Source organism: Thalassophryne amazonica, chromosome 7 (genome assembly GCF_902500255.1).
Source record: "Thalassophryne amazonica chromosome 7, fThaAma1.1, whole genome shotgun sequence".
NCBI lineage: Eukaryota > Metazoa > Chordata > Actinopteri > Batrachoidiformes > Batrachoididae > Thalassophryne > Thalassophryne amazonica.
This window is the reverse complement of record NC_047109.1, coordinates 115805970-115817036: the sequence shown is the minus strand read 5'-3', so window position 1 is coordinate 115817036 and position 11067 is coordinate 115805970. Positions and strand designations below refer to the sequence as shown.

At 42.5% G+C, this 11067-nt stretch overlaps 1 long non-coding RNA gene across 1 annotated transcript; it reads right to left on the bottom strand.

The window, feature by feature from the left end:
• Positions 1–8498: 8498 nt before the first annotated feature.
• Positions 8499–10782, bottom strand: LOC117513387. Its single transcript, XR_004561603.1, has 3 exons — positions 10696–10782; positions 10094–10096; positions 8499–8509 (listed from the first exon to the last, which is right to left on the bottom strand). It is a non-coding gene; the product is annotated as an uncharacterized LOC117513387 (long non-coding RNA).
• Positions 10783–11067: the final 285 nt, after the last annotated feature.

Genomic DNA, 11067 nt, shown 5'->3' with positions numbered 1-11067 from the left:
TTCTTCACATCAAAAGGAGCCAGTTGAGGTGGTTGTCTCCCTACAGACGTCTTCCTGGCATGTCCAACTGGGACGAGGCCCAAGGGAAAACCCAGGACACATTTGAGGCACTATATGTCCTAGCTGGCTTGGGAATGCTTTGGGATCCCTTAGGGAAGAGTTGCAGGGCTTGGCTGAGGATAGGGAAGTGGGGGTTGAGCTGCTTGGTCTGCTGCCACTGCAACCCCGACCTGGATAAGTAGTAGAAAATGAGTGAATGAATGAATGAATATCTGTGCTTTCCCAGGAATCAAGGCACTAAACAAAATAAATGGCAATAATGAAAGAATAACTGCACAAAAATAAATGCAACAGGCATTTTTTGACAGGAGCGACCACACAAAACATAACGTATCTTTGGCTTCAGTAAATGTAAAAATCACTTTGTTTTGATTATTCATACTGTCCCGAAGTCTCTGAGTTTGTTCTCTAACAATCCTCCTTCGAGGTAAACTTATCTGTGCAACACGCACAAAAACTAACTCGTCTAGTTCCATCTTATTTAACAGCGTTAAACGTCCTGAACAATTAAGTGACAGAAATCACACCTGGCTGCAGAAAACCTCTTAATAACGAGCCTCATCTCCTCATCTCATGTCCTTTTTGCCTCCTCACCCAGAATCCTCTCTGGCTGCATCCTTCCTCTTTAAATCTGCCCGTTTGTCTGCGGCTCAGCTCTGGTGTTGTTGGGGCCGATCCCAATATCCCTAAATCATCATCAGAATGAGGAAGGAGTCCCAGGGCTAATGCAATGCAGATATGTTGTCTTTTGTGTCAGAATATGAGAAAAGGAATTTATGTGAGGCGCTCGGCGAGTCAGAATTCATTTCTTGCTCCAGCTTTTGCCCTGCAGTCAAACGTAAACTGACTGCAGACTCAGCTGGCTGACTGAATGAAGACACACACACACACACACACTCCAGCACGCAGAAGCAACCCACTCAATATACACGCATGGACTCCCTCAGCACACACACGCGCACACGTTTGTGTACTCAGTGGCCTCTCCATCCTTGAGTGACAGCTGTACATGGGTGGCACAATGGCCGCCAATATTGTGCAGCGACCATGGTAACAACAGCTCGTCTCCAGGGAGATGCTGAGCTTCACTGTCACCAACAATCTGACATGAAAACAGGAAATTTCAGGTGGTGGTAGAGGATGGGAAACAGAGAACCCCCCAAAAAAACATTTTGGGGATTTGTGCTAATCATCGCTGCCAGCGGCAAACGCTTTGATAGAGAAAATGAATTCTGATCTTTGATTATAAAATAGGACCAAGTCTGAAAGGACTCAAATGCACACGGAACCTGGAGGAGAAACACACAAACTCCTGTTCTTTTGTTCATCATCAACCATCACGTCCAACAACATGTGACAAAGACATTTTGACAACAACCTCCAGATGGCTTCACATGATGACGGGAAATGGTTTCCTGTGTGTGTGTGTGTGTGTGTGTTACACACCGCCGCGGCTTTTTGTGTGGGAGCGCACACCACTGCAGAAGTCGCGGTGCGTCAAATGTTCAATGTCCCGGCCTTTTTTAATCGTGCAGACAATGACGACATTCACAGCGGATGAGAAGATAATTGCAATAATGTGTGGAAAATATCAAGGACGGTGCAGCAACACTGTTTCCTGTTGAGACCAAAGTAGGAACTAGAAGGTACTCAGAGTGGGTACTTCTGCCACGGTCACATATTCTGTAGTTTCTAGCCTCATTTCTGAACAATTTATCTACGAGTATGCGCATAAAATTTGATCAAAATCCATTTACAACTTTTTGAGGAAACTTTAAATTGTCTGTAGGTGTGTGTGTGTGTGTGTGTGTGTGTGTGTGTGTGTGTGTGTGTGTTTGTCCGTATGTGGCCCTGCGACAGATTGGCGACCTGTCCAGAGTGAACCCGCCTCGCACTCTGACTGCTGGGATACACTCCAGCCCCTAGTGACCCTTCATTAGACTAAGCAGTTGAAAGTGTGTGTGTGTGTGTGTGTGTGTGTGTGTGTGTGTGTGTGTATTCATCTGCACATAAAATGCTCTTGAAGTTCATTATGCATATTTTTTTTAATTAAGCATTCCTAAATGCTTGAAATATGTTCCCAATCCAGTTCAAAGAAAAATCCCTGATTTCCTTTAGATTATCCTTCTGCTCACCAAATTTGAACAGATGTCAGTTCCAGAATCTATTCCAGATCACCTCCAAAACTGAATTGTAAATTTCCCGAAACATGAAACTTATGTTTTCAGTTATCCTGCAAACAGTCAAACAGAAACCTGCTTTCAATGCAGCCGTTCAGTTTGTCATTAAAAAAATCATTTTAAGTCAGGAATAAGTGCTGCTAATGAGTTTGTTTTTGCTGGCAATCACTTAGAAATGGAAGCAAAGCAGCAGAAATCTCTCACTAATAGTTTTGGGGTGTTAAATATTATACGTCCACTAATGTTAAAGATTAATATTCGTTTAGAGTTTATCTCATGCACAAGAATTAATCAAAGTGTGGGAATAAATATATTGCACAGATGCACTAAACATTTTTCCTCTCTGTGGCTAGTCCGAGGCTCCGTGAGTGTGAACACCTCCGTGCACACACGTCCGCAGTCAGCAGCTCTTTTTGTTGTATTTGGCTGCTCTTCTTGGGGTTTTAATGAAAATGTGCATTTCCAACTCATACAAATTCTTCCCAGAAGCCAAGTGGACTTTGGTCATGGGGGAGTGTGTCATTGTTTTAGTTCTTTTGGCTGCTCCTGTTTTGGTCGTGTGTGTGTGTGTGTGTGTGTGTGTGTGTGTGTGTGTGTGTGTGTGTGTGTGTGTGTGTGTGTGTGTGTGTGTGTGTGTGTGTGTGTGTGTGTGTGTGTGTGTGTGTGTGTGTGTGTGTGTGTGTCAGCCCTGTATAGTGTAGCAGTATAAGAATTGTTCAGTTGATGATACAAACACCAAATTTGGTATAAATACTTTGGAGAAAAACCTGTTAGTCCCATGAAATTTTTATTTTAATATGGGGGTATAGTGTTTGAAGTCATTGTTTTGTCTCTCCAGCAGTCCATTCTGGAAGTTTCCAGTCTTCATGCATTGATAAAGTAAACTCCATCACAGAGAATCTCTCTGTGTGCCACCCTGACCGAGTTTAGCCCGCAAGCCAGCGCGGTTTATTGAGACGTGGCTGGTGGTGCTAAACCAACTGGTTGGACCCATAGGTCAGAGTTAGGTAAGCTGTGAGGACTAGCGTCCCTCCAAAGGACACGGTGGACTTTAAAAGCAAAAATACTACCTCTACTACTAAACTCCGACACCACAAACACTATCACATGTTCTGCAGCGTGCACGCACACTTATTCAAAACATGCACAATCCAACTACAAGGCATGAAAATACTGCCCCCTAGTCCACAGAACAATATTTAACAGCTACAACATTGAAATAAACCAAGATTGTGCAAACATATGATGAAAATACAGATTTCCAGTCACCATCTTCTAAGATGGCCACTGTGTGGAAAATTAAAGTGGCTAATGGCTTTTGTTGCAAAATGTAGACCAAGAAGCACCAATGTGCCAAATTTGGTGTTTATATCTCAAAATGAAAGATTCTTATGGTAAATACATTTATCTGCTGCACATGTATTTAACACCACACACTGCACATTGTGATGTCATAAAGGAAATGCAGCACTGCTCACATGTTTAGAATGTGGGATAACCAAGACACATCCCCACCGCACTATGGCATGTTCCTCCACGATCATGGTGTAACATGCATTTGTATCTCATCTTTAGGCGTGTATAAACAATTCACACGCAATGTGGATAGTGAGTGTGATAACTGCCATTTTGGGCGTGGTTTACTTCTGTGAGCCTACTTGGAGAATGCCATTGTTCTCATGACACAATGCATCACACGATATGTTACTCTGTTTGTCCTGTGACGGACTGCAGCCTGAACTTCACTTGCGATGACGACCGCTAGCAGGACGGCTTTTGTGAATGTGTGCATGTGACAGAGCAGCTGTGTGCGTCAGAGAGAGAAATAGGTAGTGAGAGAGAGAGAGAGATGTGGCCTTATCAGACTTTCCAGTCCTCAGCAACAGCAGATAAACAGAAGTGTGAAGGGCAGCGCGCTGCAGGGGGCTGATTGACATGGCTGCCGCCCAAAGAATTACACCGCGCACACACACACACACACACCATTTGGTTATCTCCTACAAATCCATCGTCTCGTAGACTTCCGAGCTGCACATGCTGTATTACTGCAGTACAAGAGCAAATTCAGTGACTTACAGTTATCACTTCCATTTCAATCAAATAACGACGCAGTTGGCCAACTGCCCGTGATGTAATGTATTTATGTAAACACTGTGAAATGATGATCAAGACGCCTCACAACATAAACGTCAGCTTCATGAGTGTACTGTACCATTTGTACCATGGCGTATGTCAAATTAAGCCTGGGAGACCTTGAGTCCTGGATGGCAACCACCAAGTCAGTCAACCGGTCCATCCCTGCTTCACAAAAGCAGCCATCAACCTGCAGCAGCCAGGTGAAAAATGGACATCCCCTGGGTCTTCTCCAGCCACCGGGGTCCTCAAAACTGAATCAAAATGTATCTGTTTACATCTCAAATAGGTCTTCTGTTGAAGAGGGCAATGTGATTTTTATGGGATTCATCATTACTGCTTATTGTACCTGGCTATTTACTGGTTTGAATAATAATGTATCACCAGTTTCATAATGTTGACAGTTGGACATCACAAACTGTTTATGGAAAACCGACTTAGACTCCATGGGCAATGTGGTTATTCCACAGAGCGCTGTTCCTTTTCCCATTTCATCCCAAATAGCAAATCAGGGAACATTTTGAAGCATCACAATAACTTCCTGAAACATTTTTGTCAATCTTGAACAAAATTAGTATGTAGGACTTACGACCATCATCGGCACCAGATTTAATATTTGAGTGAAATTCTCAAGCTGTTTAAAATTTTCATCCCAATTTGTCAAATCATCGCTGGTACGTTAACTTCCGGGTCTTGATGGTCTTAACAGCTTCAGTCATGTCCGAACGTCTTTTAACGGTGTAGTCTTTGTGAGTACGACTTGAGACGTATTTGGTCGTGCTCCATCAGGGTAAAAACTTGAAGCAGAAGCCTTTGTTGTGGTTCTGGCTGAGGGTGCAGCATCTTACTTTTGTTTTTTGGTGGGTTGCCAGGTCTGCACTTTATAAGCCAGCCTTTAAGAGGCAAGCTGGAGTAAGCAGTTTCACCCCGTTTTTGCACTTTTTTTGGATTATGAGGGATCTTAGTAGAACGGCGCCCTATGGAACAGAGATGCAACCAATCATTATTCTGGTGGTACCCAAGTATCTTCCATGGACACCTACTATAGACATCCAGTTGTTGCCTTATGACCAGTGTTGTATAAAGTACCGGAAAATCACATTTAAGTAAAAGTACAGATACCCATTTAAAAAATTACTTTGGTAGAAGTTCAAGTAACCGATTGAAATGCTACTCAAGTAAAAGTCTTAAGGTATCTAGTATTTATTGTACTTAAGTATGACAAGTAAAGTACAACTAAATGTACTCAAGTATTGAAAGTAAAAGTACAAGTAAATGTTAATAATCACAAACGGACTGATTTTTTTATGTTACAAAGTTTATCTAGGCTTGTCAATGACTGTAGTATTAGTCAAAATACTGAAAATTGTGCACATCACACAAAAACACTTCAGAAACAAGGTTTCAAAATTATTATTAAAATTATTATTGACTGTTATTGTCTATTATGTAGACTATTATTGTTGTTGCTATAATATATGATTAAAAATAAATAAAAGAAATTACAATTTAACTCTTTAACGACAATGAACACAAATCAACACAAACGTGCTGATGCGAACAGCTAAATGCTAACTTTAACATTGAAAACGCCATAGACATGCTAACGCGTTAGCATCGGTCCCGTTTTTAAGTTCCAAAATACATCTATCAACTGTTTCAGAAGACCATCACAGGTCAGTTTAACATAAAAAATATTAATATTAATCACAGACATATGCTCTTCAGGGTTTTAGCGGGAAAAATTAAGATAAAGTGAAATAAAATCCACGAATCGTAGATCAAAGCACTGCTTCAATTGGTTCAAGGTTCAAAGCAAAGCCGCTCTGCAGAAAAGTTGATTACAGACCTGCAGGTCTGTAATCAATGTAGAGAAATGATCATTTTCCTGACAAACACCCTCCAAGTGCACAACTGCAAAAAAGCCTACCGGACATGCCTCATGACAAATCGGCCTGACTTTGTTGCAGTCACTAGTAATCAGTGGTGTTTCTGGGTGAAAACAACTTTTTTCGTGTGTGGTTTTTTTTTTTTTTTGTAACGAGTAAGGGCATGGTGCAGAGAAAATATATCGGAGTAGAAGTATGCAATTAAGGTCGGAAATGTAGTGAAGTAAAAGTGAAAGTAAGCTGAATTAAAAAAACTCAAGTAAAGTACAAAGTCTCCCAAAACGTACTTAAGTACAGTAGTGAAGTATTTTTACTTTGTTACTATACAACACTGGTTATGACACTGATTCTCACAACCATACAGTAATACAGGAAGCACCAGGACCCAAAAGACTTGGACTTTCATTGCATAAAATACACTGTCTACTTAAGCAATAGGTGACCAAAATGACATGGTGACTGCCAATCTAGAGTGATGTCAGCTTGCAAGAAATAAACACTTCTAAATCTAAAAGTGCTGCCAGATAACACCTCTGAAGTGATTAACAATTCATCATAGAGAGATGTTAGCGTGCACGCCCCAGGAACACACACCAAGTGACAACGCCAACCACTCTTCACTGTCATTTGTAGCTAAAATGCAGCACAAACTTCAAAGTTGATGCCATTTGGTGTTTTTTCCCTTTAAGGCTGGAAAAAAAAAAAATCAACTTAACTTTTGAAAATTAGTTTTATTTGTGCTGTTTGACAAAGTCGGTTGCATGAGTTCAGTGTGAGGTTGCACAGGTGATCTGTGCATGAGTGGAGATAAACACTCATCGTTCCTGCAGCTGAAAGTAAAGCTGAAGACATGAACGAGACAGACGGAGACGGTGGACCTGAGTCTTGACGGACAGCCAGCACCCTATGTTTTTATACCTGTACATGTATGTGATACGTGTTTGTGTTTGCATACTCATGCTTCTGCATGCTGGTTTGCATTTCTGTGTGTGTGTGTGTGTGTGTGTGTGTGTGTTAGCAGATTACTGCCCCCCGGCTTCACGCTGTTCCACACCAAACAGTGAAACCAACACCTTTTTGTCACTGATAAAACGGGATGTGCAGAGATAGGCTTGCATATTATCACATAGATACACACTCTTCACTCCAAGCTACTGTGTGCGTGTGTGTTAGTAATACACTCCTGCAAAGACAGCACACACACACACACACACACACACACACACACACACACACACACACACACACACACACACACACACACACACACACACACACACTCCCGAGAGACAAAATCCAAATTTCTCCACTGCCTGCAGTCAAAGAGACGAAGAGGAAATGAGAGAAAACCCAGATGCTATCAGGTGTCCGAAAGGCACCAGGGTCATTGTCATGTGTCAGTCAGTGTAACACAACTCTCCCCGATAAGCCGGGACGATGGTGGCGATTGGCCGCGACGAGTGACAGTGCAATACCGTTCTGTGCCGGCGCGCCTGACGAGACACAAAATTAACCCCCAGCACTTTGCCGATAAACATCTAAAATGGTTTCAGGACCCCGGGGGCTAATGGGAAGAGACGGGACGATATCAAAATATCAAATGTGCGTGACAAGCGGCAGAAGGACCAGGTCTATCAAACACAAGTGTGATTTGACTCTTCCCACAATGCCTTGCAGCACCGGAAGGAGAAATGAAGCGTGCACTGTCCCCAACTTTAAGGGGCATTTTTATTTGGGCAAAGCAACGTGCAGTTTAAACAAACTCATCAGGAGGAATCAAAGACAGTGAGGTCATAAAGGTCATCTGCAGCCACGCCCCTCTCACCGGGTTAAAATTCTCCTGTAGACAAGACAGTCGTGTTTTATCTCCAGTCTAATGTGAGCCGTGTGCTTCCTGTAGCCGTGTCCTTGGTGAGGTATTTGAAGGACAAAGTGGAAGTGGACAGAGAGGAGTGTGTGTGTGTGTGTGTGTGTGTGTGTGTGTGTGTGTGTGTGTGTGTGTGTGTGTGTGTGTGTGTGTGTGTGTGTGTGTGTGTGTGTGTGTGTGCCAGTTGACAGGTGAAGGTGATGGGTGTCAGCGGCGTCCCTGTCGTATGAGGGCACAGCTCCGCCTGCAGACTCTGACTTATGATCAGGATTTATCATCTTGATTTAGTGTTTGTGCGAGTGGCAGAGAAAGAGCTTATAAGCTGGTGTGGACACATGAACCATCCTGGATTTCAGCAAGTTAAATTAGGCCCCTACCAGCTGTTCTTGTGTTTGAGCCAATACTATATAGTGTTACATCTTACTGTAGTGTGTTAACTATGCATTTTGTGTTTCTGGCAGCCAGTTTTCAAACTATATCACCAGAACGGTCAAGTTAAAAACAGATCTCTGCCTTTCCCATAATTAAATATATGCAGTCATGAAAGAGTTTTTCAGTCGAGAAGCTATTTTGAAAATGAAATAATTTAAAGATAAAGCTGAAGTTGCAGGTTGCATAACCACTGATTCCTCTTATTTTCTCCAGTCTTCTGCAAAATGCAAAAAGCTGAATAAGTGTGTCCCTTTGGGGCTACTGTACCAACATGGCAGTGCAACATGGTGGCGTCCATGAGAGGAGCCACTCCCATGTAGCTATAACAAGCACATTCTAAGCTCATTCAGACACATCCAGTCATCTCTGCTGATGATGACTGCTGTGTTCCATTTCTGCTAATAAACGCCCCGAAATCCCACCTACTGTTGCTTTATCTTATTTCTCTGTGGGGCCGACGGCCTGTTCACAGTGAATGTTGAAGTGTTGTTCTGTTGGTACGTGTGTAGTGTTGCTGTCTCTCAGTCAACAATAATTCCACTTCTGAAGAGGAATAAACCTGCGTTGAACATCCAGACCTCAATATGGTTCTTTGCAGTGTTGACATCCAGCAGCTTGATTTTCAGGTTTACTGTCTGCTGATGTGTAAAATGTTCTAAAACTGGTGCCAAATACTGTTGGCTACTCAAATTAATGCAGAAATCATTAATTATGTCACTATATAGCAGAGACCCTGGGCAGCTTGGTGGTGCCAGCAGTCGATGCACTTGTTGGCAAATTAGAAGGTTCCCAGTTGAAGACCATCTGTACGAGATAAAACAACATCACACACACTCATTCAGTGTTAATTTTAGGAGTGAAGCTTATCTAATATTTGGTATTGTCTGATACTGGGCAAAATCACTGGATCCAGTATTGCGTTTTTTTTGTTTTGTTTTGTTTTTTAATCCAGTTGGAATCTTGTATTGCACGTCTGAGTCATGTTGACTTTTCACTTTCCAGAGGCAGAATATTTTTCACATTTTGATTTGATGTTATGTTCGATGGGTTGGTTAGTAAAGTGCATCCAGACAAATGCATTTATTAAGCTGAGTTGTTTTTTGGTGGTGCAGCAGGTTTTGGAGTCAGTAAATACTAAAGATTTCAGTATCATATCAGACATGAAAATGTGGTATTTTGTCATCTGCAGTTAATTATTAAATAATATTTGAAAATGCAGAACTTCCATTTATTTTAAAAGCTTCTGAAACTTTTCCACTTTGCATATGAACATCACCATCTGTCACGGTGCATCGTAAGACGCGCAAACCACAAGACAAACACAGGTTCAAAAAGATATTCCACGACTGATCGCTAACTGAAACGCGTTATTAAAGTTGTTAAAGTGTACACAAGCCTGAGCAGATCTCGTGTCGGTGTGGTGTGTCACCACAGCGCGCTTCCAATCGGTTCACCTTCATAGTTTTGTCTAACAGGCAAGCAGAGTCTTGACTACGTTCGTGTCGTGGGGACATGGGGGCTATTTAGTAAACATCCTTCAGTTGCACGGCAGCCGGCCAGCCCAGCAGCCAGACAGCCTCTCCACCACCCCCACCACCCCCATGGTGGGATTCAGAGAAACAGGCCGTCAAGAGGCCCGCGGGATGGAGGGATGAGAGAAGAAAGAAAAGGAAGGGGAGGTGGAGGGGTAGAAGAGTCAGAGAAAGGGAGAAGGAGGGCACTGGAACACATCCACAGATTAACCCTCATGGAGGAGGTGGAAAATAGAGCAGAAGTGAACACACGTGCATAAGAGAGAGGATGAACATGGACGTTAATTAGAACCGCTTGAACACATGACACCACTACATCAAAACAACAAATACCCAAATTTAGTTTGTTAATATCACTGTCCATGATTTAATTTATTTAGACTTGAGATTTATCTGAATGCCAGCGATCATGAGTACACCAACACTCCTGAAATACTGGCTCAACATGAAACTGACAAATACTGCACCATCTTGAGTGGCCACTTGAGGCTGGGGCCAAAATCGAGTCAATCCCCATAGAACCCCATGTTAAAATGTCTGTTTAGAGCATTTTATCACAAACACCAGGAACAATCTGTCTTGTTGTGGTGAAATGTGGTAACATATCAGACGTCTCTGCTGCAATATTCACACTGAGTGAAACTCTCGTCTTATTTAATGTTGTGTGCTAAGGGTGTTAGCACTTCTAGCAGCTGCTATTAGGTCCACCTAATGCTTACTGAGCAAATATGTGGCTCATAACTTTTATTGTCCACACCAAAGTAAAATGTTAGAACCACCACATAGTCCCCAAAAATAGCATTTAAGAAACACCCAAACTGAAGTTAGCCTGTTAGCTAGCTTTTTCTCCCATCAGACACGGAGCCACCCACGCCTTGTCCTGATATATGTGGGCGGAGCTGTCAACAAGGTGATGCCCAGACAAGGGGGTCATTTCGGCTGTTCCGGGTCTCTATTGGAACCCAATGGATGAC